The following is a 26,652-nucleotide window of genomic DNA, read 5'->3' as shown; positions in this document are numbered from 1 at the left end:
TAAGTTATTTTAAAAATAAAAATTTCTCTCTTTTTGCTCTCTTCCAAGTCTCTGGATACATGAATTACGTGTACAAGAAGCATGCAAAGGTAAATAGTCAGAGATCTAACCAAAATTTCTATTCAATGTGATAGAAAGCGTGAATTGTGTTACTATTCGGTAAATAAAAGAAAGGGAATTTTCTATATACTCTGAAGGCGCCTAACAAGTGTATGTGTAAACTTTTTTAAATAAATCCAATTAAAGCGTGAGCATAAAAATAAAGCAAAATTAAAATAAATCCTTCAAAGTATGTGCACACACATGCTTTCATGCTTTCTAAGGCAAATGATAATAATGACGATCTGTATTCGCTAAAACTGACAATTTATTTGCAGCACTTGTTGTCTGCCTCCAGCCAAACCAATCACAGTACGTGAAAGCTGTGCTTGCTTACATGAATTCCCAACGATTCTTTCATATTTCATTTAGTCGTTCTTCTCTCTTTCTCTCTTTCTCTCTATCTCTGTCCCTATTAGTATATATAGAAAAACAAAGTAAGTAAAGCGGCTTATAGAAAAACCCAGACGCAAAGATTGGATGACTGATTGGATCAGCGAACACAAACACGTACGTAAACACAATGAAGGGTATACCTAAGAAGAAACCCTATATTATATGTGAAAGCTAAACTTAAAAAAAAAAAAAAAAAAAAAAAAAACAAACTGGTAATGTTTGAAAAACCACTTGTTAACTTACCGCGACGCAATTATTGCTATTTCTTCTATTCTACACAAAGTGTTTATATTAAATTTATAATAACATATGTAACATATACGACAATGACGTAAACAATTTTTACTCATTGCTTACTCATTAAATGTTGCAAAGTTTAAGACAAATTTAATATATATACTCAAGTTGATAAACCAAAGACGGTAAGCACCGGACGTAGACGAAACACACCGGATAGTTATACGGAAAGAAAAGATTACGTTTATCGAATATGCTCAATGTATCGATGCCGATAAGCGTAAATTGAAAAATTAAGAGATACTACTATGGCGTTCAAAATTCTACAACAAATCTGCCATAGAACCAACAATATGTGAAGCCTATGTACAATTTTATAAATGTGTTTATGCATCTTAATGCATCGAAAAATTTAAAATTAACTTTTGCTCTGTTTTAAGCTTAGTCCACCTTAATTTTATACTTATTATTTATATACGAGGTATGTTCTAACAAAAGGTGACTTTTCCAATTTCATGGCCTAAGCGCTTAATTTTTGTTATGTTGGTACACATGTCCTCGACATAGGTTGATAATATCAGGTATTCTGCATTTTTAGTTTGCTTTTGACAGATGTTAAGGTTAGACGACGTTTCCGCTTGCTTTGCGTAAGAGTTTGTACTAACCTTTGCTCTATTTGACATTGACATTTGGCGAGTCTACTTTGCGTGCTTTGAGTACTATTTTGAAACACTTCACAGAAGTCCGAGAAGATGTTAACAACGGTACACGTCCAGGACGTCGACAACCGATGAGAACATTGAAGCAATGAAAAAATTTGTTATGAAGAGTCCGCGAATCACTTTTGGCGAAGTTGCTGAGCATATCGGCATCGGAAGTTGTGGAAAAGCCAGTCATGGCCAGTGCACAACGATAATGCGGCAGTTCACTGCTTGTTCGTGATTTATTGGCCAATAATAACACCGAACTTAGTCCCAAGCGATTTTTTGTCGCTCCCAAAAGTGAGTAAGCACATGAAAGAAAGGGGTTTTGATCGCTTCACTTTCTTTCGAGCTCAATGTCATACTTTGAAGTCCATATCAGAAGTGGTTCGGAGATTTTACAAAGCACTGACATAAGTACATTATATCTAAGGGGGATAACTTCGAAGGGGATAAAACAGACAAAAAAAGTCACCTTTTCGTTTGAACGCACCTCGTACATCACGTGTGTTCAGAACAAGATCTGTAAATATGAAGTCGGAATATAAAAACAAATCTTCGCAATTACTTTCTTAAATTCATCAGCCATTTGGTTTTTAAGAAGAACCGATCGAGAATTTCCTCATTTCAACGTATAATATAAAAATGAAATATTTAAGAGAGGACTAAAAGAAATCAATTCTAGAGCTAAGGTAGGATAAGCAAGCACTGGGAGAGTAGATTCCGATTATTCTGGTCATCTTAAAAAACATCCACATTTTATTAATAGTTTACACATATTGCCTACGTACTTTCAAGATGTCCGAATACGAGTCTTTGAATTTCGGAAGGTTTCTTATTCATCACCGAGTAAATGTTTAATCGTAAGATTCTGCCCACAATGAGAAATTGGACGTATTCGCTTCGTAAGTATCTATTTGTGATAGTGTGAGCAAAGTGAGTTGTCGCAAATGATTTGATATTGATATTCTCAACCTTGGTTGGATATAACTGTGGAACGAGATTACTATTAATATCCGAGCAGCGTGAATGGTATGTGAATGTGAGTGGAGTGAATGGATTTTGTTCGTCAATTTTCTCTTCACTATAAATTCTATATCTATATAAATATATATTATATGTTATATAGAATATTATGTATATATATAGTGTATATAAGTAGTAAGTAGCTGTTTGTCAGACAGCTTGGAGTGTTTAGAGATCGAAATTTGATCAGTTTCACAATAAGGGCCTGGACTAAGGGGCTCTGCAAATGAAGATGAAGATCATAAAGAATTTAAGGCAGAAATTAAAAAAAAAAAATTCACATTCGTTTATTCGTCAGATGGCGATGGTTATAAGTCATCAGCAAATAGAGATCGATTTTTTTCACTTTTTCGGCATAGACATCGTATGTGCAGATATAATAATAAACAAACATGTGTGTAGTTTTATTCAATTCATATAACATTGCTGTTTGTTAAGATCACCACGATTACGTATTATGTAAACATTCAGGTACTAACACATACTCATATGTATATATGTATAAACATATATATCTTTATTTATAAATAGAAACATAAATATTTATGGAAGAAAAATTATGTCAGCTCTAATGCACTTCTTCCAACTAATCGTCCAGTACTTTTTTTTTCGCGTCTTCAATTAAAGCATAAAGCAAAAAAATTGCTTTTTCATACAAAATTCGCTGACATCTGAAAGTTACTACAGCGATGAGTGAACTTTTTTTTTTTCTTTTTTTTTAATGTTTTTTATAGATTCCTCTTAGTTGAAAAATTCCGTTGGCTATGACACAACTTAACACCATTGTTGATGTTTTTTTTTTTTAAAAAAAAAAAAAAAAAAAAAAAAAAAAAAAAACATTCCCACGATAAAATTTCACACTAGATTTATGAAGAGACAAGAAGAGTGAAGAAGAGTTGGGAAAGTTAAGAATCTCACACAGAGGAATCGACTATAACTTTGTACATAAATGAAAATGTAAAAGCAAGGTTTATATTCGACTTGGAGTTGATGGTTTGATTACTAAATAAAAACAAGACTGTTTATCATTAAAAAAAAAAAAAAAAAAAAAGAAACAAAGAAGCAGAGAAACTTAATTATTATACGATGTTTGAAATCGTGTTTTACACCATTTCTGAGATGTAGTTGAAAGCATCTGACGTATAAACGTATGTATTGGTAAACTATCGAAAAAAAACAAAAAAAAAAAAAAAATGTCAAATCAAGATTAAAACTCGAAAGAAAGGACATCGAACTCGTTACCGAAGAAAATGAAAAGAATTTCAATTTTTTCTTCTTCACCGTAGATGCGATCAGAAATCCATTTAGTTGACTTTAGTCTGAGAAGAGTGGTAAACAAATATCGTACAAAGTTTTACTGCCGCACTTTTGATTTCGATAACTCAAAGATCTGGTTCATCCAATGCGTCTTGTATTTCGTACATTTTTACATCATCCCCAAAGCTTGGGGAGGCGTATATATTTATTTTAGCCAAAACTTATTCCACAACCCTCTCAAATAGGTGCCTCTCTTGATTGACATCAAATTTTGAATGGGTCTAGGCACGTCTGTCCATTCGTCCGTCAGAGATCGATACTTTTATACTCTTCGACTGCCTCCTCTGCGATACGCTTTATCATTGATTCTCCGAAATAGGAGAAATTAAAAATTTGCTAAGCTCGACCTATAGCGACACTGTCCAACACTGTCACATTCATCGTTTGCAAGAGTGCGTTTGTTGCAGTTGCCCTCTCTGCTCCATTGCGTTATCATAGAGTTAGAGCATTGCCTGCCTTGGCCTTTTGCTGCATTAATGATAATTTGCAAATAATTAGTGATTTAGGAAGTGTTACGTAGGGTGGACACATCTTTAAAGAAAAACGAAACAATTATTTATTAATTCTTTTTCTTTTTTTTTTTTTGCTAACAACTGGTGCATCTTGAACCTTTATTCCGTTAGGCTCATTTTCGAAGAATTATAGCATTGATTAAGTCTTTTTTTTCGGATTTGAAGCACAATATGTTATGTAACGCAATTCCTTGCAATCATATTACCGTTACAATCATTTTTCGGGTCATGAGCGAGAGAAACCTTTTTGAGTGCAAATGTTTATTACATAGGTTACTGTGTAAGAATATCCTAATAAAAATATACGCCACTCTTGATTTATCTGCGAATAGCTTCACAGGCATCTTCAATCACGGGCGCAGTTGGATGCCTTTGGCAAATTTTATCAACAAGCGAATTCTACGCCGAAGAAAGAATTAATTTTACCAACGATTAATTTTAGTCTGAAGTGTAAAATATTATCATATAACTGCTCCTTAAATAAGGGAGAGATTGTTATTTGATTTCAAAAATATAAAAGAAGTTAAAAGCTTGTGGCAATTGAATCTTTTTAAGCTGTTTTTTTTTTTTTTTTCTTCATTACATGTAACTAAATGCACTATAGTGGGTCACAGTCTATCTTTAAGTACCCAAAAAAAAAAAAAAATTTGCAATCACAAAAATTATGCTCCATAGAGCATAGAAAGGACAGACGGACAGACGGACAGACGGACAGACATGCTGAAATGATATTAGAAAGTAATATTGAATCGTGCGGTATAATAAAAGACGGGGTCACCTCAAGTCCTTCTACGTGTTGCATTCACATCCACACTAACTTAATATAGCCTTGTACCACAAATAGTGTAAGGCAAAGAAAAAAAAAAAAAAAAAATCAGAAGAGAATTTTATAGCATCACTGTATTGTCTCCAGCTACAAGGAATTCAAAAACTAACTTGACGTCGATTATGCATTATTTTATTAAATTTGACACTTTGAAAGATCGGTATGCAAAATTTGCAATTGACCAGCAAACACACTCGTAACTAACAATTAATAAAACATTTTACTTGATTAGTTTAGCTGAGTAGTTCGATAGTTGGATACAAAAGATTTATACCCAAAGGCGAATATAACTTTCTTGCTTCTTTTCAATTATGCAATACTGACATAATTGCATTAAATTTTCAAAAATAAATTTAAAAAAAAAAAAAGGAGGAAAAAAAAAACTTGCTATGCTAATTTTGTGGTTTCGAATAAAAACCAAACTTTTTGTTGGTTTTAGAAAAAGCATTTTTCAAAAAGCTGTTAATGAACGTTAATTATTGTAGAATTGCATGAAAAACCCAAAATAAAATAAGAGAGCTTAGCTTGGCTTTCTGCATTTTACTAAAAATTTAAACATTTCATCTCATCTTGCTCACACATTGTACCACACCATTTCATTATAATGCGCCTCATCTACAAATTACATATATTCACAATTATGCAAATTTATATATGCATACATGTATATATATATATATATATATATATATATATATTTGTATGTTCGATTAATTAACAACAGACGTAGTATTACTAACCGTATGACATATTGAATTATTTTAGATGAGCATTTTTGTTGTTCTTTTTTTATTTTTATTTGTTTTTTTAAATTGTTATCGATAATATCTGTCTGTTTATTGCTGTATTTGCTGATTAATTTCTATTTTTTTTTTTTTATTTTTATTTTTTTTTTCTAGATAGATAAAAACACATATGCAAGCATATGCCTTTACATGCGTGCACAATTGTGTGTACACATAATTAGTTTTGCATATTATAATAAGTTTTTTTAAGTTTTTTCTCTATAACATTTATTTCAATATTATATAAAATTAAAACGCCCAGGACTCGCCATTAGACGGCACTTAATGCTGTTATCTTTTGATAAATATGCTTTCGACAGACTCTTCTGCTCATATTTCATTGCTTTACATTAGTCGACCAATTAAATAAACTAGGAATGGGATAAAAAGATATCTGCTTCTTTGAAGACCATAGACAATGTAAATAGACTCTCCGCATTGCCAGCTGTCAAAGCAACAATATTTTTAACATGACTAGTAGTAAGACTATGTTTTTGCAGCCGTATTAAAAAAAAATATATATATATATATATATATATATATGAAGAAAAAACTTTACAAACATCATTGGCCGCACCAATGTTCCCTAAAGCTTAAATATGACTTTCTAAGGCCAGATCAAATCATAGGTTCCACCAAATATCTTAAGGAAATCATAGATTTATTATTTATCGTGTTTGTTAGGAGAATTTTCAACTAAAATTGGAAAAGATATTTAACACCGCTAAGGGATGAGTAGCACATATAAAGAAGAGTTACAATTGGACTCTTGGGCGTTAGAAAAAAAGCGGCACAAAATGCAAGATGAGATTGCCTTAATAACTTAAATATAAAAATAATTCAAAAGGATCAAAATTCAGTACATAAATGACATACGCCTTGCGATGAATTTTGAGGTATTCATCCTCTCAATAACTGTGAAGCTTTTTTTACTAACCATGCTCTGATTCACCGCGACCTCTTTAACTAACGATGCATGTTTTCCCCCTGACATCTAGCTGAGATCTATTGCTTTTCCCACCATCTCGATGAATATGATTTTTGCAGAATTTAACTTCACTTTTCTCTCCTCGAACTCGATAAATTCCTTATTCACTTACGTTTTTTTCCGGGTTTTAATAAAATTTTTATTATTTTATTTCATTATACTGTATTTAGTTTTTTTTCGGGTTAAAACATGTCTACTAAAGCAAACCACAACCAAGGCTAAAGCGTTTCGAAGAATTACAAAAAAAAAAAAAACATATATTTTTTAGAATTTCGATCCTTTGGATGAGACGTGATGATGATACGAGAAACTTAAACTTTCAAATAAATGCTACGAACTCTAGTGCAATGCAATCCCAAAGCCTATAACGAATTAGAGCAGAAGATCAATATAATCTTTGACAATTCTTGGATGCGTACTCTTCACTGATCCTTCTACGCCTTTGGCAAATACTTTATTATCTTAAACTCGCTGTCGGCAACCGCAGAAATTCCGTAAAATATGTTTGAGAGAGAACAACTCAACAGGATCACTAAAGTACGGGATAGACCAGATTTGTCTTTCCGTTTGCAACAGTCACAACTGCGCATAAGATATTCTACAAAATTAATTATATATTTGATCAATTTCAGTTTGCTTGTGTGTGTGTGTGTGTGTGTGTGTGTGCGGCTTGATTTTACATTTTCTATGACCACAACAGTTGAGATAAAATCCAGAAATTAATTGCACTTCCCCCTTAGTCTAGTTTAATATCTTGATTTTAAAATCAAGCGCAATATATATGTAAAATATTTTGAAAAAAAAAAAAAAATTAAAAACTTGCGCACCTTGCAATAGATGACTTTTTCAGTATATATATGTAAAATAACATCGGATTCGTTGTAACAAATCTCTAACGAATAAAGACATATATTAAGGGATCGATGTATACATAAATACTTGGGGTACCTCTGAGTCGACCTAAAGCGAATATAGTTTTCTTGTTTGTGTTAGTTTCTTCTTCTTCTTCTTCTTTTTTTCTTAGTTACGGGAAGCACACAACCAATCAACTAAATCCAGACGACGCCAATAAGAAAATTTATTAAAGCACAATTTGATTAAATACAAGAAATTCACAATTGAATTGCTGAGCGCAAGTATCGATGCAAACATCTTTGCTTCTTTATTGCAAACACAAAACACAAAATAATATAAAAAGAGGAAAATTTTGCAAGAAAAAAAAAAAAAAGATTCCAAGAGGAAATTATAGTAATAAAACTTGAATAAAAAATAATAATAATAATGAAAAAAAAAAAAAAAAAAAACAGAAAAAGAAAAAGAACGGAAAAAAAGAAAACAAATAAACCTAAAAATAACATAATTGATTAATTTGCCAAAGGAAATACAAAAAACTTATAGGTAACCAATTAAATGCGTACAGTGACTAACAGTGTAAATGACCCAAATACGTTAAGTGCAGTGGAAATATTATTAGGAATTTCTTTCTTTTTTTTTGTTGTGATGAATAATATCGACGAGCGAGTGGAAACTTTTTTTCTCAATCATTTTCGATCGTCTCATTCGTATCTTTACCGTAAAAAGAATTTGAATTTTTTTGTAAATTGTAAAGAAAGGGTCTCTCAGATCTTACTTACAGACTTGAATGAAATAGAAAACGAAGTTCGTTTATTTTTTTTTTTTTTTTTTTTTTTTTTTTTATGCGTGAAAAGGCGGATCGGGTAAATCAGGTCGGAACGAACGAACCTATCAAAGTGATAATGATCGCTTGATCGCTTAAAGTGAATTTGCTCGAAACGCACAGCATCGATTTGCGAACTGTGTCCGCGAAACTTTCATTATCATATTGAAATATGGTTCAAGAATGAAAACGTGTTGCTCTCTCGTATAATATTCCAGTTTGTTTGTTTGTTTGTTTATTTATTTATTTTTTTTTGAGTTGCCAACAGTTTACCACACAAATGACGGAAAATTCCAATCTTGCGTAAATTATGGGCCACGCTATACTTTGCGTTGTAAAAATAACCAAATGATTAGCCGGAGAATTCAATGCAAGGCACATTGTCATATATGTGGTAATGTGGTGTTATTAAGGAAAACAACAAAATCGCTTTGAAAATACGATATTAATTAGCAGACGTATTATATACGGTTTTTACGCGCAGGCAAATCGTTGTCAATCATAGACGTGTCAATAACCTCATTCATTGTTCGTCTATTGCAGGCGGCTTTAAAGTCTTTATTGAAAAATTCGCTTTAGTTTGTTTTACTGTTCGACTATTGCGGGCATGTTTTGAAGCTTTATTGCTTCTTTTTGTTCTTTATTGCATCGGTGGATGTCAACAGAAAATAGATGTGACAGATTTCGGCTCTCTATGTCATTTGCCAGTTTTGCGATTCAAAGATTTCGCATTAGTTAATAAACGGATAAATGCATTTTTTTTTTTTTTTTTTTTTTTTTTTTTTGTTATGTTCGCTTTAAACGCAAATTTTCGTCAATCAAGGTTCTATTGAATTTTGATGGGCGTTTCAAGCGGGATGACTGAACAAGTTCATTTATACGACCATAATACGGCAATGCCTGATTGCATGAAAAACTCGAAATAGTTAATCGGACAAAATTGAGATTGTATCGCGATGTGTGAATTCGGCAAATGCTGTGCCGACGTCGATTAAGTGTTCGATTTGATAGAGATTACCCTATTCGAGAAGACTCTGCACTTGTATAGAATTGAAGGAGAAAATGTTTTCCTAATACAATTAAATTTGCACAACCTCAAGCAGCTTGAATGACGCTTTCGTGAAAAATCGCCACAAATTTTCACTTTTCATAGTTTTCCATTTCCATTTATCTAAAATATATTAGAGCGAAAAAAAGAAGAGTGACAAGAGCGGAGATACTGAAAATTGTAGTACTGTGTTTGGATAATGAGGAATAAGAATAAGCGCACATCAAAAACGATCTGGGTTTGCTCTCTAGTCTGTGATGAGGGATAAAAGTTAATTCTGTCATTCTGCTGGTCTCACTTAAAAATGGCCATAAGACGTAAACTCTTGATCATTAGAAGATTCAAAGTCTGTTTAAACATGGACAGAACCCCTCTTGATGAATCTCAAGCGATCGTACATTTAAGATAATAAGATTTGGAAAATATTCTCTCAGTTTTCGTTCGTTCACGCATGAAAATTGAGTATGCACGTGATTGCACCTATTCAAAAAAAAAATTATTGATAAGCCCAGTTAGCATTGATCTAAATGTTGATACCAGTATTAGCCTTGGGTGTTTAAGGGTTCGATACAGAAATAATTTCAATCGATGAACATAAGGTTATCCACAACTTATAAAATGAATATTTATTCGTGAAATTTCTTTCGAGTACGTCTCCTTGTCTGCTTCTTTTAAGCAAGAATATGAATGCAATTGTTAATCTATGTTATGTCAATGCGGATGTGAATACGAATACGGCCATGAATACAAAAATGAATACAAATATGAATTGTAATATGAATGTGATTATGAACAATGAATATGAATATGAATATGGTTATGAATCTGAATGTGAGTATCATTATGGCTATGAATATGAATATATATGTATGAATATGAATATGTTTATGAGTATGAGTATGAATATGAATATAAATAAGCATAGAGATATGACATAAGGAGATAGGTATGGTTATGAATTTGTGTATGAATGTGAATATGCGAATACGACTGTGAATATGTATATATATGTATATATGAATATGACTGTGAATATATGCATGTGAATATGAATATGTGTATGAATATGTATATCAATAGGTATAAAAATACGAATCTGTATATATATGCACTTAACTGAACGTAACCGCTCTTATGTCAGAACAAATAACGGGTTAATTATTTATCTTTCATTTCACTTCCACTGATTTTTGGACCTTTTTACAAACACTCACGAAGAAAATCTGGGCAATAGCTCCCGCTTGACATAAAAAAAAAAAGGAAGAATTATACCAACTTGGGGAATAGTTATTAATTTGAAGGTTTAAGTGTTGCTGTAACAATTACAAAAATATGTGTTACACGCCCTTTATTCATTTTTAGCTTTTCCATAGATAATGATCTATTTCAGATCATGGCAATTATGAAGAGTATTATGACATGAAAATATTTTTTCTTGTTTTCTTTTTACATTTTGCGCTTACCCTTGCTCTCTATTGCTTTTTCAATAATGCACACACACACACACACACACATATATATATATGCATGAGCATATCGATATGATGATATTTGCTTCAATATATACGCATGCACTCGAATTGTTTATCTGTAATCTCCGTTTAATACTCTTCCAGTATCATAAATAGTCAATGGTTGACTTTTTTCTTCTTTTTTTTTTTTCTTTTTTTTTTTTTGTATATTATAGCTAGATTGTTATTGTTGTTCCCTGCGTATGCGTGTTTATGTCATTGGTAATGGTATTAGTTGTATTCTCAATGAAAATAAATTGCTGTTTGTATTGTGACTCTTATTTTATTTATATTAATGAAATCGTTTTGATAACAAAAGTATACTAGAGGGAATAAATGAGGCAAGGCAGGCAGGCAGCAAGCAGACAGATAATTAACAAAGTTGTAAAACAAAAATGAATTTGCAGATATTATACAATGCACCTCTTTATTTATTATAAACAGCCGAGTATGGGAAGAAATTATTGTCTTTATTCGCAGTTATATTAATATATATATATATATAGAAAACATGATTTTGTTTACCAACCACCTACCAAGGCTGCAGAATATAATTTTTGTTATTACGTATCGAATCACAGATCTATGTCCTCAAGCGGCATGAGTCCATTCGGTTCGCAATACACTTTCCCTGCAAACTTAAGGCTTACAGTTAGATAGAGAACTAAATTTTTGGAACAATAATTTGCTTTAATGGTTTGATGGAAAGGCTTTTAGCTACCCATAGAAAGAGCTAAAATATGCAAAAATATAATTCATAGCATAGCAAGTATAGATCGTCTATTTGCGATATGCGGGAATAGTCATCGCAGAGCTAGCTTTATATTTTACTTAATAAAGCAGTTTGGATAGTTTGCCAGTAGATCTGGCATCTATATGTGACAGAGGGCTTGTAAAGCCTTTTCAAGCACTCGTAAGTGCGTTTTTATTAAATTAAATTCTTTTCATTGTTACGTCAAGCATACTTTGCTTATATATATATATATATATATATATATTTATACATGATTTTGAATGATTTTGAATTAGGTAAACAATTTTTAGAGATAAAGTGAATAAAACCCAGAATTGTGTAGCTTGGAACCCAAAGCCCGTTCGGCAAATCCAAGAGAATGCCGCCACCCTTGAAATCGCTTGATTCGCTAAGCAAATTACCAGAAATTAGTGAATTAAAATAAGCTCACGGTATAGTGATCATTTAAGTACGACCTTAAAATACTATAATTGTAATTCATATTTGCTTAGTTCTATCGCTTATACACCTGATAAGTGGTTCTACTACAAAAGCTGTCTGTGTAATTTAACGTCAATATCAATTTCAATTTCAATTTCAATTTTTTTTTTTTTTTTTTTTGTTGCGGTTTAAAAAGCAATTAAAAAAAATGTTATTAGCTTCGGGACAATTGATTTGTGGTTCGTTGCCTGAGAGATCGCAAAGCTTGTTCAATATAAATTTTTGGGCGACCAAGTTATATTGGCCTTTTAGGAAACGAACGAAATGATCTTCCAGCGAGATCTTTAGCTTCGGAATTTTTAGTTATAGATAGGATAATGGAAAAGTTTGACTTTCAAAGGTGTGATACATACAAAAATATATGAAAAACGAAATTATGAAAAATAAAAAAAAAAAAAACAAAGTGAAAAGTACTCGCACATTAATCCTAACTTCGTTCTATCCTCGTGTACGCAATCAACGTGGAGAAAGTCAAGATCGAAATATTTGCAGTATTTGACCTGATCATTTCATTGCAAAGCAGCAACGAATCCTTGAATCCTTGAATCCTACTCCTCCAATTTGCGATTGTGGACAAAATGCCAAGATTAAATATATATTTCGTGAATGACGAAACCTTTCTAATATTCAAAGACTCGTTCTCGGAACATCTAACTCGATGGACTTCTTGAAAGTATCTGGCAAACATAAACATATCACTAAACTTTATTAAAGCGAGACATATTAAACATCTTATACAACTTTCTAGAAACAGGAGAAGTTGCTAATGTTCATTCTACTTTTTTGTCCTTAGAATTTAGTTTTTTGTATAAATAAATTCTAATAATAATAATAATAATAATAATAATTGAAAAATAAGAATTATTTTCTTTATCAAACCTTTACAAACCTTTACTATGAAGCAGATTGCATTCTTTGTTATCAATAATAAAGTTTTTATCAAAAATTAAATTATAATACTTTCGAAAAAAACAATGGCATAAATTTATTTCTTCTTCGATATCTTCTATTAACCTTAGAATGGTCCAAATTAAAATACATATATGTGTGACGGGACGATTTGAAAGCAGCCAACCATTCCGCTACGCCATCTATAAAATATATGATAAGCAATATAATAAATTTCAAAATACCCAAAATTGTTTACTTGAAACATTTACATTTATTATATTGACAATATATTCACTAGCTTGTCCCAGCAAATGCTCACAATATTCAGTCAAGTGTCATCCGCACCTGTTTTAAGCACTTTACTAAAGTATATCGATACGTTTATTATATATATATATATATATATATATATATATATCTACATAAATAAATATTATACAAACATATTACATGCTACATATACATATACAAATAATTTTCTAATAAAACTTGTATCCAATCAAGGAATGAAAGATTTTTGTAAAATGCAAAAAGGACAAGAAAAAAAAGGAAAACAATAGATAAATAAGCCAAATATGTTAATGCTTTGGTATGTTTTCTGTTCTCTGCCTATCAACTTTTGACAACCCATTGCTTAAAGCCTTATGCTGCACTTTTGCTCAATAATAATATAGATATATATATATATATATTATGTATAGAAGTCAAATAATAATAATATCATCATTATCATCATCATCATCATGACCATCACGATCATTATTATTATAATAAACTAAATAATAATAATAATTAAATTTGTTAAAACATTTTAAAGAACAAAAGTCAATTTGTTCAACAATCGAAAGTAAGATAATGTGTTTTGAATAATTGAAGGCAGCAAACGAAGACGAAAAACGAAAATCTTGAATAAAAACACAAATTTATCCAAATGTCTGCTGTTGAACTTTAAAAAATTTTTTGTTTCATTTTATGTTTTTGTTTTTGACTACACAGTAAGTAAGTATTGATGTAATCCGTTATTTATTGTTATTTTCCATCACACGTTACTGAAAAGAACTTTGTCGTGTCGTTCGAAAAGCCTAGAATTGCTCATTGAAGACCTATCTATCTATATATATATATATATATATATATATACCTGTATACATTATATATTATTATATATATGTATGCTTCTTTTGCCAAATCGATTAACTTCACTTTCTGAATTTTTTTACTTAATTTTTTTTTTTTTTTTTAATTTTAATGTCAAAGCATTTGATTGACTTTTAATTGTCTATATATTTACAAAAAATTTCTCTAATAACATAAATATATATATGACATTGTATGCAGCCGCATTCTGGCATCTGTCATGAAATTAGTGATTGGCTTTGCTAGGCGGCAGCGATTTTTTCATTTCCTCTCTCAAATTCAGTATTTCGAAGCAAAATGGAGAGCGAAACTCTAGAATGAGAATCTTGCTCCTATAACAGGCTTGCAGAAAAAAAAAAAAAAAAAAACACCAGACGTAGCGTCAAAAGTTGGAGTAAACTGGCCTTTGGCGATTTTATCTTTCTCTTGAACTCCTTTTGAAATCCAGTTCTAATCCAATTGTGATTTTTAGGTTAACCTTGGTGTTGTTTACAATGCTTTGGGGATTTATTTACATTTTTATTATTATTTCATTTGTATTTATTTTAGTGCTCAATTCAGATTAACTTACAATTCATCTCTCTTGACTCCACTGATTTTGCCTCACGCTAACACCTTGCTCATAAACAAGAGCTGCCATTACACTTTACTGTATTGGGACATTTTCATCCCAATCTCTTTGCACCTCGGAAATGTTTTGCGAATTGTTATCAATCTTGTTATCAATCGTCAGCTATCCTAACAAGTAAAGTTGTGCAAATGAATGTGCATTATGTTTTTGATTTTTTATAATTCGATTTATTCGAAAATCGACAGACAGACTCATCCTAGTAAACATGGGATTTTTCCGAAAGTATATTATTTTAATATTTGCTTATTTTCTACAAAAATTATATTTTTATGCACAATTTTTTTTGACATTTTCTATAAAATTTAAAAAAATTTCTCTCTCGTAGCATTGCAATGCACTCTCGTACAGTCTGTTATAATTAAAATGGTTGGTGACCTATAACAACAAAACCACGTTTACGGTTGGTTTTTAGAGACTTATTACAGTCAGCGGTGGCTCAGTTACCGTGCTCGGGATACCGCTGCAAATGGCAAAATGGTTATAGCCATTGAATAATAAATAATTTATTTCGGAACGCAATTCGTACTTCTATGTAAATAGCAATAAATATTTTAGTTAAAGCGCTTTTTAAGGAAGCCATTCAAACTTAAATATATATATGAAAATAAGAAAAATTAATGTAACCAAGCATTTTATGCAGTTAATTAATTTGCCAATTTGATGTACATAGACAAATTCACAAAGAAATTTATGTATGTACAGTTAATTTGATCTAATCTCAATTGTACGAAAGAGCCTGAGATTAACTTATTAGATAATAGCTGAGAGTCTCATCCGTGATGGCAATTAATGTAAAGAAAACCATACTGCTCGCCTACCCATCACCAGTGGGTCTTTCCCACCGTATCTGATGTCTCCATTTGTAAGAGGAATGTTCATAAACACTACTCCCTCCTATCTTTCGTATCGTATTCCCGATCAGCAGTATGGTTTTTCGGATAAATATACAACCAAGTCTTTGTCGTTCGTCTTCTAACCAGTTGCCCGACAACTCTCAAAACAAATATATTTGCAATACCGTTAATAACTAAGGCTTTCGTGTAACAAATTTTAGAGAACTTGATTTCTCTTTTTTTGATAATAAATAATTTAAAGACATAAAAAGATTATGTTAAGTTTTAAGTATAATTATCGTTATCGTTATTTATATATATACATACATATATATAAATATATATATATATATATATATTTTATACTTTTATTTATTTATTTATTTTTTTTTTTGAAAAATGGACTTGCTTCACTTTCAAAATAAATGGCTCATATGTATCATTTGAGGGACAGACATAAGAACATGACGGCTATCAAACGATGTTGTTTTAGTCGAATTTATGAACGTATTATGAATTTTTACACATTTTAATTTTTTTTGTTTTGTTTCTTTTATATATATATTTCCAGAATCCAACCACGGTTTAAAGCAACAAGCGAAAAAGAAAAAAAATAAATAAAATTGATTCAAATAAACAACACGCAAATGCGCTGAGAAACAAATGAAAATCCAATTTATCACAACTGCTTGAAATGAACATTCAAACTCACTCTAATAGGTACGTAACTAATTATATATAATGTCAAATATTATGTATCGTTGCGACAAGTGTATGATTTTGACAGAGGAAAAAAAAAAAAAAAAAAAAAAAAACAAGTGATACTCGTATATTTCGTTTTAGTTTATCATAAACGAATACAGAAACGGCTGACATTTCCTTTGTGTTATGCTCCATTTTTTCGCCATACACGAGACACACAACGATAGCTTTTGTTCCCATATATATATATATATATATATATATATGAACATATATATATATATTAGAAAATATCACATATTATTAGTTACCGTGGCTTATATATCGTATTTGTTGATTCTAATAACATAAATTTAAGTGATTGTCACATTAAAAAAAAAAAAAAAAAAATAAATAAAATAAATAAAAAATACATATATATCTTTCCTTTTGTATGCTTCCCCTCTTATCGCTCGCTTAATGGCAATGTCCTCTGATTTTATAAAAGCTTTATTATGGTTTTTATGCTTCAGTAAATTTATGTACTTTTTTATAGATTTATTCACCAAAAAAAAATTTTTTTTTTTTTGTTTTTTTTTTGTTAATTTTAGAGTATAATACTAAAGTAATCTTATAATAAAAATGCGTAATTTAATTAAAACAATTTAAATGCAAATTTATGCTTTTTTGTTTTATTCTTTTCAATTAAAATGTCTGCGTACGACTTGTGGTTTAAAATGTTGACTTTTGTCGGTTTTATTTAAATATTGGGGCATTTCAAAAGCAATGTGGTTTTCCTGTGCCGCTTTTTTCGAAACGGCTTGACATAAAAGTCGCCGAAATACGCATCAAAACGCTTTTAAGGCACCTTAAATTTAAAAACAATTCTAGCTTGCCGTTAACGTCCGCATTTTTGCTAATGGAGTACAAAACTTCATAGATTAAATTGCTTGTTCTATTTACGAGCGTATCGAGATGAGATCTTCGCATACAGTTTTTACGAATAAACCATTTTTCCCATCTTTTTTCTCCTAATCGATCCTCTACGATGGATAGATGTTGACGATTTTTCTTGAAGGAATCTGTAGATTAATTGGCATTGACAGGTTGAGATTTATTTGAAACTATCTTCTATCGATTTTCTATCGTTTTTCGATTTTCGATTTCCATTTTTTTTTTTCATTTAAACTTGTTAAAAATAAAAACTAAATGCCAATGAAATCAATCAATTACTTGAATTGGCGGGGAAAGCAAAAGTTCACGGACCTAAGTTCAGGTTATCTTTAAAGTCACAATGCCGATGAAATCAATCAATTACCGGAATTGAGGGGAAACCGGAAGTTCACGAGCCTAAGTGCTGGTTATCTTTAAAATCAGAAAATTATGTTAACGGTCTTCCTATCAAAAACAAAAATAGGAATACAAGCCAGGCATGCACAGACAACAGAGAAAAAATAACTAAATTCATGTTTACTCGTCATTGTATGCTTTTGGTTAGGAACCTGTTCCCTAACTACAACGATTAATCGCATTTCGTTGCATTTAACTTTAATGTTAAACTAATGTCATGCGTTAACTTCCATTGTAACGTATTAAAAACTCCATTGTTTTACCATATGAAGGGTTACCTTCCGTGGCAGTGATTACGCGGAGAAGCGTTTCAGAAAATTTAACTAATCGAACCTCATTTTTCGCATCGGTTAATACAATGCGGCGATATCGGTTGGGAATATTCGAGAAATGCAATATTTTCTTTCATAAAAAAATCTTAAAGCTTCTTATGGGGAGTGTCCATGTTCAAACCATTTTCTGTCAGAAATTCCAATCCGTATGTGAACATAACACAAATACATGAATAGACCTCAAAAAAGACAGACGACGAGAAACTAAAAATCAATATAGAATATGATTCTGAATCGATCGATATATTAGAATGTAGATTTATTTCAAGTTCTTTTTGGATGTTACATTCAGTACATCTCCACAAACTTAATACACCATATACCGCAAGTATGTGTAACAGATAAAGTAGAAGACAGGTAATCTATGCGAAGGAAAATTGCACGCTTGAACGGCTTACTTATCCGTTTGGTAAGATATAAATCGCTGTGAATTGTTAAAGTAAACCAAACAATACGAAGGAAATCTTACCGTGGACGGCTTAAGTCAGCATTAGAGACGCCCTTTATTAGAGCCGCTATAACCTATGTTCGCAACCTGAGTCACTTTCATAGTACTAAATAAATTTGTACGGAAATCAAAGCTCTATAGTATTCTAGCCCTTATCCGCTTTGATTTACTAGACATTGCTACTCGTGGGAGAATGATTTTTACAAAAAATGCTTCGAAACGAAAACACATTTTCACTGTGATAAACGAATATATGTTTAACGGACCGCATTATGTATGGAGTGACCTAATAGTTTTACACTTTTATCTCAATTTAACCTTTAAACATTAATCAGGGTTTCTGAAGGATCTTTATACGCACATCCGGGCAAATAAGGAATTTAAACATTATTCGAAATTTTAAACGGATTAAACTAAATTTTCTTTATGGAGAATTTCGATGCAGCATAGAATATAGGACCGTAACAAGCGTTATTTTCATCATAATGTTATGTAATATTCAGATTATGTCGAAAAATATCTTTATTTTGCAATCAGTGGTTAAACAGTGGTTAAGTGTCGGAATCACTGACTTTCATAATCTATAATTATATTTGTATAAGTTAGGCAAATTCGTGAGCTAATTTTCTTTGTCTTCATTGTACTCTGGCAGCTGATAAGAGAAACAATAACTGAGACAATGGAGCAGATTTGGTTGTTAAACCTTCATTAAAAAAGCAAATGAAAACTTAATTTATTCCATTCTTATACTAAATATTGATATCATTTAAATTTATGAACACAATTGTAACAATTATAAAGCCACATTGTTATAGCGAAAATTACAATTGATTTTGCCATTAGAAGGTAAACGAAAGGTATTGCTAATAAAGATCTTCAACCAGCAAAGGCTTCAAAATGATTTTGGGACTTCTGATCTTGTGTCTGTGCGACATTTGACCATCATAGACAACAAGTTCGACTAATGCACGATTCCATAAACAATTCGTTTAAACACTGTCGCGAATAAATCAACTCACTCTCTCTCTCTCTCAACGAGTCTCTCAAGTCAAGTTTTCGAAAAGAGATGGATGCATTTATTAAGGGTTAGGCGGAAGCATTAAACACCAAGTGAACTAATAAAAGTTTTCATTTTAATTTTCATGTTATCGTCCATAGACATCTAACAGTATAATGTCGACTCTGGGGCGACATAGGAACTGATGTAAGATATGCATTGTCGACACATAGTCGACCTAAGAGTGCAATGTGTTAATATTTGCCATAATATTTAGCTGCCCAACCAGTATAAAGACTACAGTCGGGCACGGCCCACCATTAAATACCCCATAAATACTTTGCTTAACACAGTTTCTTATATAAGAAGTAAGCCGTTGTATGTGAACTCATCGACCAAGTGTTCCAATCCGAACCATTTTCAATAGCGTGCATACTTGAGCCAAAAGATATCGGTGTAATAAATTTAATCATAATATCTCGAAAATTGTGATCGGTAGGTTGAACACCAAAGACGGACAGACGGACAGACAATCTTAGATAGGTACAATAAAAAATGGATCTATCCCAAGTCTTTGCGGGTGTTGCACGCATCCACACATATATAATAAACACTTGTAGCACATATGTGGTGCAGGGCATAACAACAGTAAATCTTTATTACTCTACATGTAGTGAGGTGAGGAGGTCCCATATTTCAAAAGTAGAATTATATCCGAATCCGAAACATAAAAATGATTATTTTCGCATATCTAATGCCAATGCAGGGCAGATCATACAAAATATAGAAATGGATTCACACATTTGAGTTTATTTATATTCGTTTAGTGGATTTATGCGCCCAACATACTCCTGATTACCTGTTTGTGTACTCTACGTTGTATAGACAAGAAAATCTCATATGTTATTATAAAATGGATGCGAGACCAACTATAATGACCGTTAATATTAAAAAAGCTGTTGTAGTATTTGTTTGTGTTTTTATTTTATTATCATTTTGTGTTTTTTGTTTTGGTTTGTTTTTTTTTTTTTTCTTTATTTTTTCTTTTTTTTTTCCTGCTTTTCTCCCGTAATTTTATGACACTTTACGGTGGAATTATGTGTGTACAATACATAAAGTAATAAGTAATATACACATCTATATATATATATATATATACTTAAAACAAAAATATACATATATATATAAAAGTTTATAGATATGTGTAAATATGTAACCTTATGTACGAGTACATGTGTTGTTTGTTTGGTATTACAAAGGCTATGGAGGAAAGTTGCGAATGTTGTTTTTCATTATATTTTATAATGTATTAAAAAACCGCAGAGACTACAAGAGGATAAACGTGTTATTAATATAATTAAAAAATGAGATAAAACCAAAAAATGTACATGAAAATATGTTAAAATTAAAAAAAAAAAAAAAATTGTTTATTTTTTTTTAAATAATAAAAAACAAAAAAAACAAAAGTGTATGAAACTATGCATCTTATGCTGAATATTTTTTGTATATTGAATAATTTAAAAAATAACAAAACAACAACAACCGCATAACAAAAGAACAACAACTAATGAAAGGTAATTTATTTACATAAAAAAAAAAAAAAAAAAAAAATGATTCCACAAATTCTATAATGAAGGCAAAAAATATAATAAGAAAAATGTTCGTTTTTCCTTTCGCTGTAAATCAGTTTGAACGAAACAATTTTAAATAGAATTTTTAATAATAAAAAAAAAAAAAAAAAAAAAAAAAATTAAAATTAAAAATAAATTTGTCTTCATAAATTTCCATGACCATTGACACATGGTATGCCATGCAAAATTCAAACACATTAGAAATGAAATTCAACTGTTGCCCCACCCCCATGACCGGACAGTTGCGAAACGGAGATAATTTGATACCATTCTGATATCTTTGGAGTCTGAAAGAAGATGGGGAAGGCACTTTCCCTCGACACCTGAAGATAATCTTAATACGACAAAGGATAAATAATTACACATAAAATATATTTACATGAACTAGAAATGTTTATTAGATACTCATACTGGCTGTAAAAAGCTACCGCTGCCCCACTACTCTTACATAATAAAAGGGGGAACCATTCAGTTATTTGTGTCTTAAGTCTTTACTTTTGCTAAATATATGAAGAGATATTGAAATTTTCATTACTAACCTTATTTATCGAGCCCTCTTTACAGACCTTTACTAATAGAGCGTCGCTAATACGACAAGTATTAGGTAAAATTCGACTTTATTCTTCTTTAACTTTCTATTTTTATGGTTTTCTTACAGAACGATTTATTTATCCCGTCAAAATACGCTTCATTTCAGGGATCATATCTTCCTTCAAGCTATGTCTATTTTCGAAGGGCGGCTCTTTTAACTTATACGAAAAGATAAACCTGGAAAATTTGGTGGATTTGGAATAGATTGAAAGTGTGATCCACGCAGTTTTGCCCTTATGGTCCGCTTAATACTCGGTGCATTATCTTGGTGAAAGAGCTTTTTTTTCTTTACTCGAAACAGTTCTCTTTGCAACTACGTCATTGTAGCGAACCAATGGCGCTTTGTGAAATTCATCATTAATCCTTTGTCGCCTTTTCAAGATAGTTGATGAATATTATAGAAAACTATAGCCGTGTCAATTAGCCGATCAGTATCAATTTTACATTTACTTTTAGCATGCATCGGTTATCCTTTGCGGATGAGTAATCGTCCTTTTCAAATATTGTTTGTGGTTGTGCGTATGCATATAGTTTCGCTTTTCTGTTCCTGCTTTTACAAGCGGGAGCATTGTGATACAACACCTCAGCCAAACAAAAGCACCGCAACCAGGTAAATATGTCGCCCTTAGGTAGAAAAGGCAGCCAGAATGGTCGAACGAAAGAACAGATTACTAAATCAAGTCATTTGTTCAAAGATACTTGAGAGGATGCACTGTTACGAACGGAAGGACAAAAATTCTGTAACGCCATGCGAGGAGGTGCATGCAAATATATTTCTACGCATATAATTGATTCATGAATAGGAACGCATTACTTTATAACGACGTCGAAACCGATTTTAAATAATTTCGTCCTCTATTGCGTCTCCCTGTACAAATATCGTTAATTTGCTATACACGTATTCAACCATTTTCGATTGATTTATTTAAGACCCTTGTTAAAATTTAATGGTATTCCTATTCTCTTGATAGATGGGTAAAAGAAATTTTTAAAAATTTTCGATTTTTTTCCCGATATCGTGGAAACTTTGATTTATTGAGATGAGATAAGCGAACGTCAAAACCCATCGTTAATTTCGTCCATCTCGTTTATTGAGCCAAGTAGAATATACACAATAGTAAACTTGACGAACGAATTGTTGCAATGAGTTGTTGAGTTCATGTTGGACTTGTTTAATTTTTTTTTGAATTTTAATAAAATATTTATCTAAACCATACTTTGTAACACAACAGTTATCATCGAATGAAAGTCACGTATATTACATAAATATTTTAAAACTGTAACACATTAAACTCAAAGGTAAACTTAAACCATAAATATCAGATGCTCCTATGGCTGCAAAACGACAAAAATACACGTAATACTCATAGAGCATAACTAATTTTATAGAAAAACAACTAAGAAAATTTAAATCGATTGTGACCGAATCTTTCACGCCCACCACGTTTGTCTTAAAAAACGAAAAAAAATCAAAAATATATAAGAAAAACAAAAAGAGCAACACTACGACACCTCATATTCTTGGAAAAGCGTTGCCGCCGATTTTCTCAAATTTCTCCACCCTGGTACTTAGAGAATTTTCAACGTTGATGCTATTGTGGTTTAATCGCAATGGCCACAAGAATCCAATTCTTTCCCTTGGTTATGAAAACGGAGCTATTCTCAGTTGACTTTCTATCGTAGGCTGGTCGCATAACCGATTCGACGCGTTTCAGTACCACAGTGCATGCATAACCTGATGGCAGTGTCGAAATATTTGGCGCACAGGCGAATCGGAAACATTACTCACGCGCATGAACGAACGGATGGACAAATGGACATGTCTAGATCGATTCAGAATTCATTGTGACTCAACAATACAATCACTGTATGGGGCTTCTGAAGCCTTCCTTGGGGAGTAGCAAACGTTTTCATGAAAGGAATATATCTGCACACTTTACAAAAATCAGACTTTATATCGCCTAAAACAAAAACAAAAGAGGTTAAAGAAAGAAATGCATGTGTGAAAAATGTAAAATATTTTTTTCAAGTTTATTTGAAAACCATTTACAATACCAATGCCCCCCATCAAAACAAATAGAGTCACGACTCTACAATAAAGTACTAAAATTGAAAAAAAAAAAAAAAAAACACAAAGGAAGAAATGCAATTTACGCTTACAACCAGACCCCTTTATTCTTCCATACCTTCAGCGTGTCGTGTCGGTACTATGGTAAAAAGAAGTTGTAACCATAAAAAATTGTTGACCTAATTTATAAGAAAAAAAACACAAAAAAAAAATTTGTCTTATAGTCTGCGACCGTAAACGAAAGCAACGCGCATATGTTAAGTTCAAGGTAAAAAAAAAAAAAAAAAACCATTTACGATAAATCTTAACACTTACCGGTGATTGCTTTAATTATCACGAAACATCTGAAAAGAAAAAATTTCTTAAAAACATTAATATTTAATTAAAAAAAAAAAAAAAACAAGGTTGGAGGAAAAAAATTATGATAAGTTTTTAAGGGCAAATTGAAGATTAAACGACATGCACTAGAAATATGTTAGGGAGTAAACAGGGCAAACCGCTTATCAAAGATCTCGTTTAAAAGTTATTGCTATCAAGAGATGCAGTCTTCGGTTTCGAAAACTTCACATTCGATCGAATCGAAATTGATACTTGTCAACTGTGCGCATCGATTAGCCGGATCGGGAGCACTCTCATTTCCCTTCTTATTTCAAAGCGATCCCGTTCATTATCAAGCTTGATCGGCAGGCATTAAACTAAATTATAGCTTAATCTTTCTATCATAGATCTGATCGAATAAATTTCTAATCTTTATATGAGTCTCTATTCCTACATATATAGTGTTTGGTAGTATGAGAAAGTTTTATAAGACATTTGTTCCTCTATCCCCACAAGTAAAAGCCATAAATATCAGCCTGAGATATAAAAGTGACCAAACAACCATCATAGTAGAATCCTATACTGATCAGGAATAATTCGGGGCATATTTGCTTACAACACAAATATTTTTCAAGTTTCTTGTCGCCTTCGTGGTAAATATTAGTTTGGGGAAAAAGAAATCCATTATTATATATAAAGGCTGAATGGTAAATTATTCAATTACAATATCGAACGAAGATTGCAATCACAAAATATCGTATATCAACATTTCATTGCAGTCTACGTCCCTTGTTATACAAAATTTACAAAGTTTTTGTGTGGATAGCACCTAGAAGCATTTAAGATGGACCCACTATATATTGTACCGCACCATCCAGTATCATTTTCCAAATCGGTCTAAGCTTGCCTGACGATCCGATGTCTGTTTAAGTGTTTTTGCCACGACCGCCCATAAACCTTACCGACTTTCGATCATGTTCGTCTATTTTCTCGATTCCACACCATATGAAGATCCTAATGAAAATTAACCTTTTGTATGGTAAAAATGTCCAATTTTTATTATTTTATAAGGAAAATTCCTCAAATAAAATTTGATCAAATTTGAATCACAGGAGTTTATATTTTAGATCCATTCAAAATAAGGGTTTTCATAAATAACAAGCCCTTTGGCAAGAAGATTTTTTTTTTTTTTTTCAATATTTTATGACGAAAGTTAATCCATAGTAACGATTTAACATAAATATTAACCGGGGGAAAATTTCGATCACGTAGGTGTATTATGTGTACTCCTTGAAAAAAAATCTATTTTTTAGTCTTTTCTGACGACGACAAATGAAAACTGATAAAATCTTTAACAACTTGTGTCCCACCGCTATCTGTAATATATGAAGGCTTTCATGAAAAGTATCCCTTTGCATAAAAATAATAATAAATTTACAGTTTTTGGGGGAGAGCTACAACTTTATTTTCACTCAAATTTAGAGGAGAACTTGAATCAACTCCACTTTAAATAATTCGCAATCTGTCAAAGATGTTCACTTTGTATTCGTTACTAAGTTAGACTAAACTCGGGTACAATGTCAACAATAACAGGTTTTGTGGAACATAAATAAATAACTGAAGAAATAAAAAAAAAGGAAATAATTTTTTATAAAGATGAAGTTTTTTTCTAAATTAGATAGGACGTTTTTTACAAATTTTTTACAAATTCACCAGCGTTGGTGAGTAATTGGTAAGAATTTTATTTACATGGCAATGCATTAGCTTAACCTGGCAACTTTGCGCGATATGCCTTCGAAGGTGAGTAATGTGAGTCAGTGTTTGACTTTGCGGCGATCAGTTCGTCAATTGCCTTAAATTTTTAAAGGTATTATTATATATGTCAATGGTCGCGCAATATTTTAAATCGATCCATCGATTCAAGTTAAACATTTCTCCTTATTTCTATGGAATTTCTACTTGATTTAAAAAAATGCAATTAAAAAAGAATTTTATTTTATTTTTTTTTTTTTTTCTTTTTATTTCTAACAACAAATATAGGTAACAAAGAATGTTTTTTTTTTTTTTTTCTTTATGAATTTTCATTTAATTTACGCTTAATTGAATTGAAAGTTTTTTAAAATATATGTTAAAGAGTGCAACCACATGTACGGAACGAACGAGCGAATATATAAATCGACACAATGGTCGTTTAACACCTCTGACATTATCAATTGACTAAAAATATCATAAGTGTAAGAGCGTGCAAAAAAAAAAAACAAAAACAAAAAAAAAAACAAAATCAAAATAAAATTAAAAATAAAAATAAAAAAAAAATAAAAATATTTTGTATTTGTACGTGATTGCAAATAACTGACATAAAAATTTATTGAGAAACCTCCAAAAT

At 31.2% G+C, this 26,652-nt stretch overlaps 1 protein-coding gene across 1 annotated transcript in view; it reads left to right on the top strand.

Moving 5' to 3' along the window:
• LOC119644805 (protein folded gastrulation) overlaps positions 1 to 26,652 on the top strand; it is a 68,157-nt gene that overhangs the window by 16,443 nt on the left and 25,062 nt on the right. Inside the window, exon 2 of the mRNA XM_038044543.1 lies at positions 16,422 to 16,570. The gene's annotated coding sequence lies outside the window, so the exon portion shown is untranslated. The remainder of the gene's footprint in view (positions 1 to 16,421; positions 16,571 to 26,652) is intronic.

Source organism: Glossina fuscipes, unplaced genomic scaffold (genome assembly GCF_014805625.2).
Source record: "Glossina fuscipes isolate IAEA_lab_2018 unplaced genomic scaffold, Yale_Gfus_2 0, whole genome shotgun sequence".
NCBI lineage: Eukaryota > Metazoa > Arthropoda > Insecta > Diptera > Glossinidae > Glossina > Glossina fuscipes.
The sequence above is the reverse complement of the archived record's forward strand: the minus strand, read 5'-3'. Positions and strand labels throughout refer to the sequence as shown.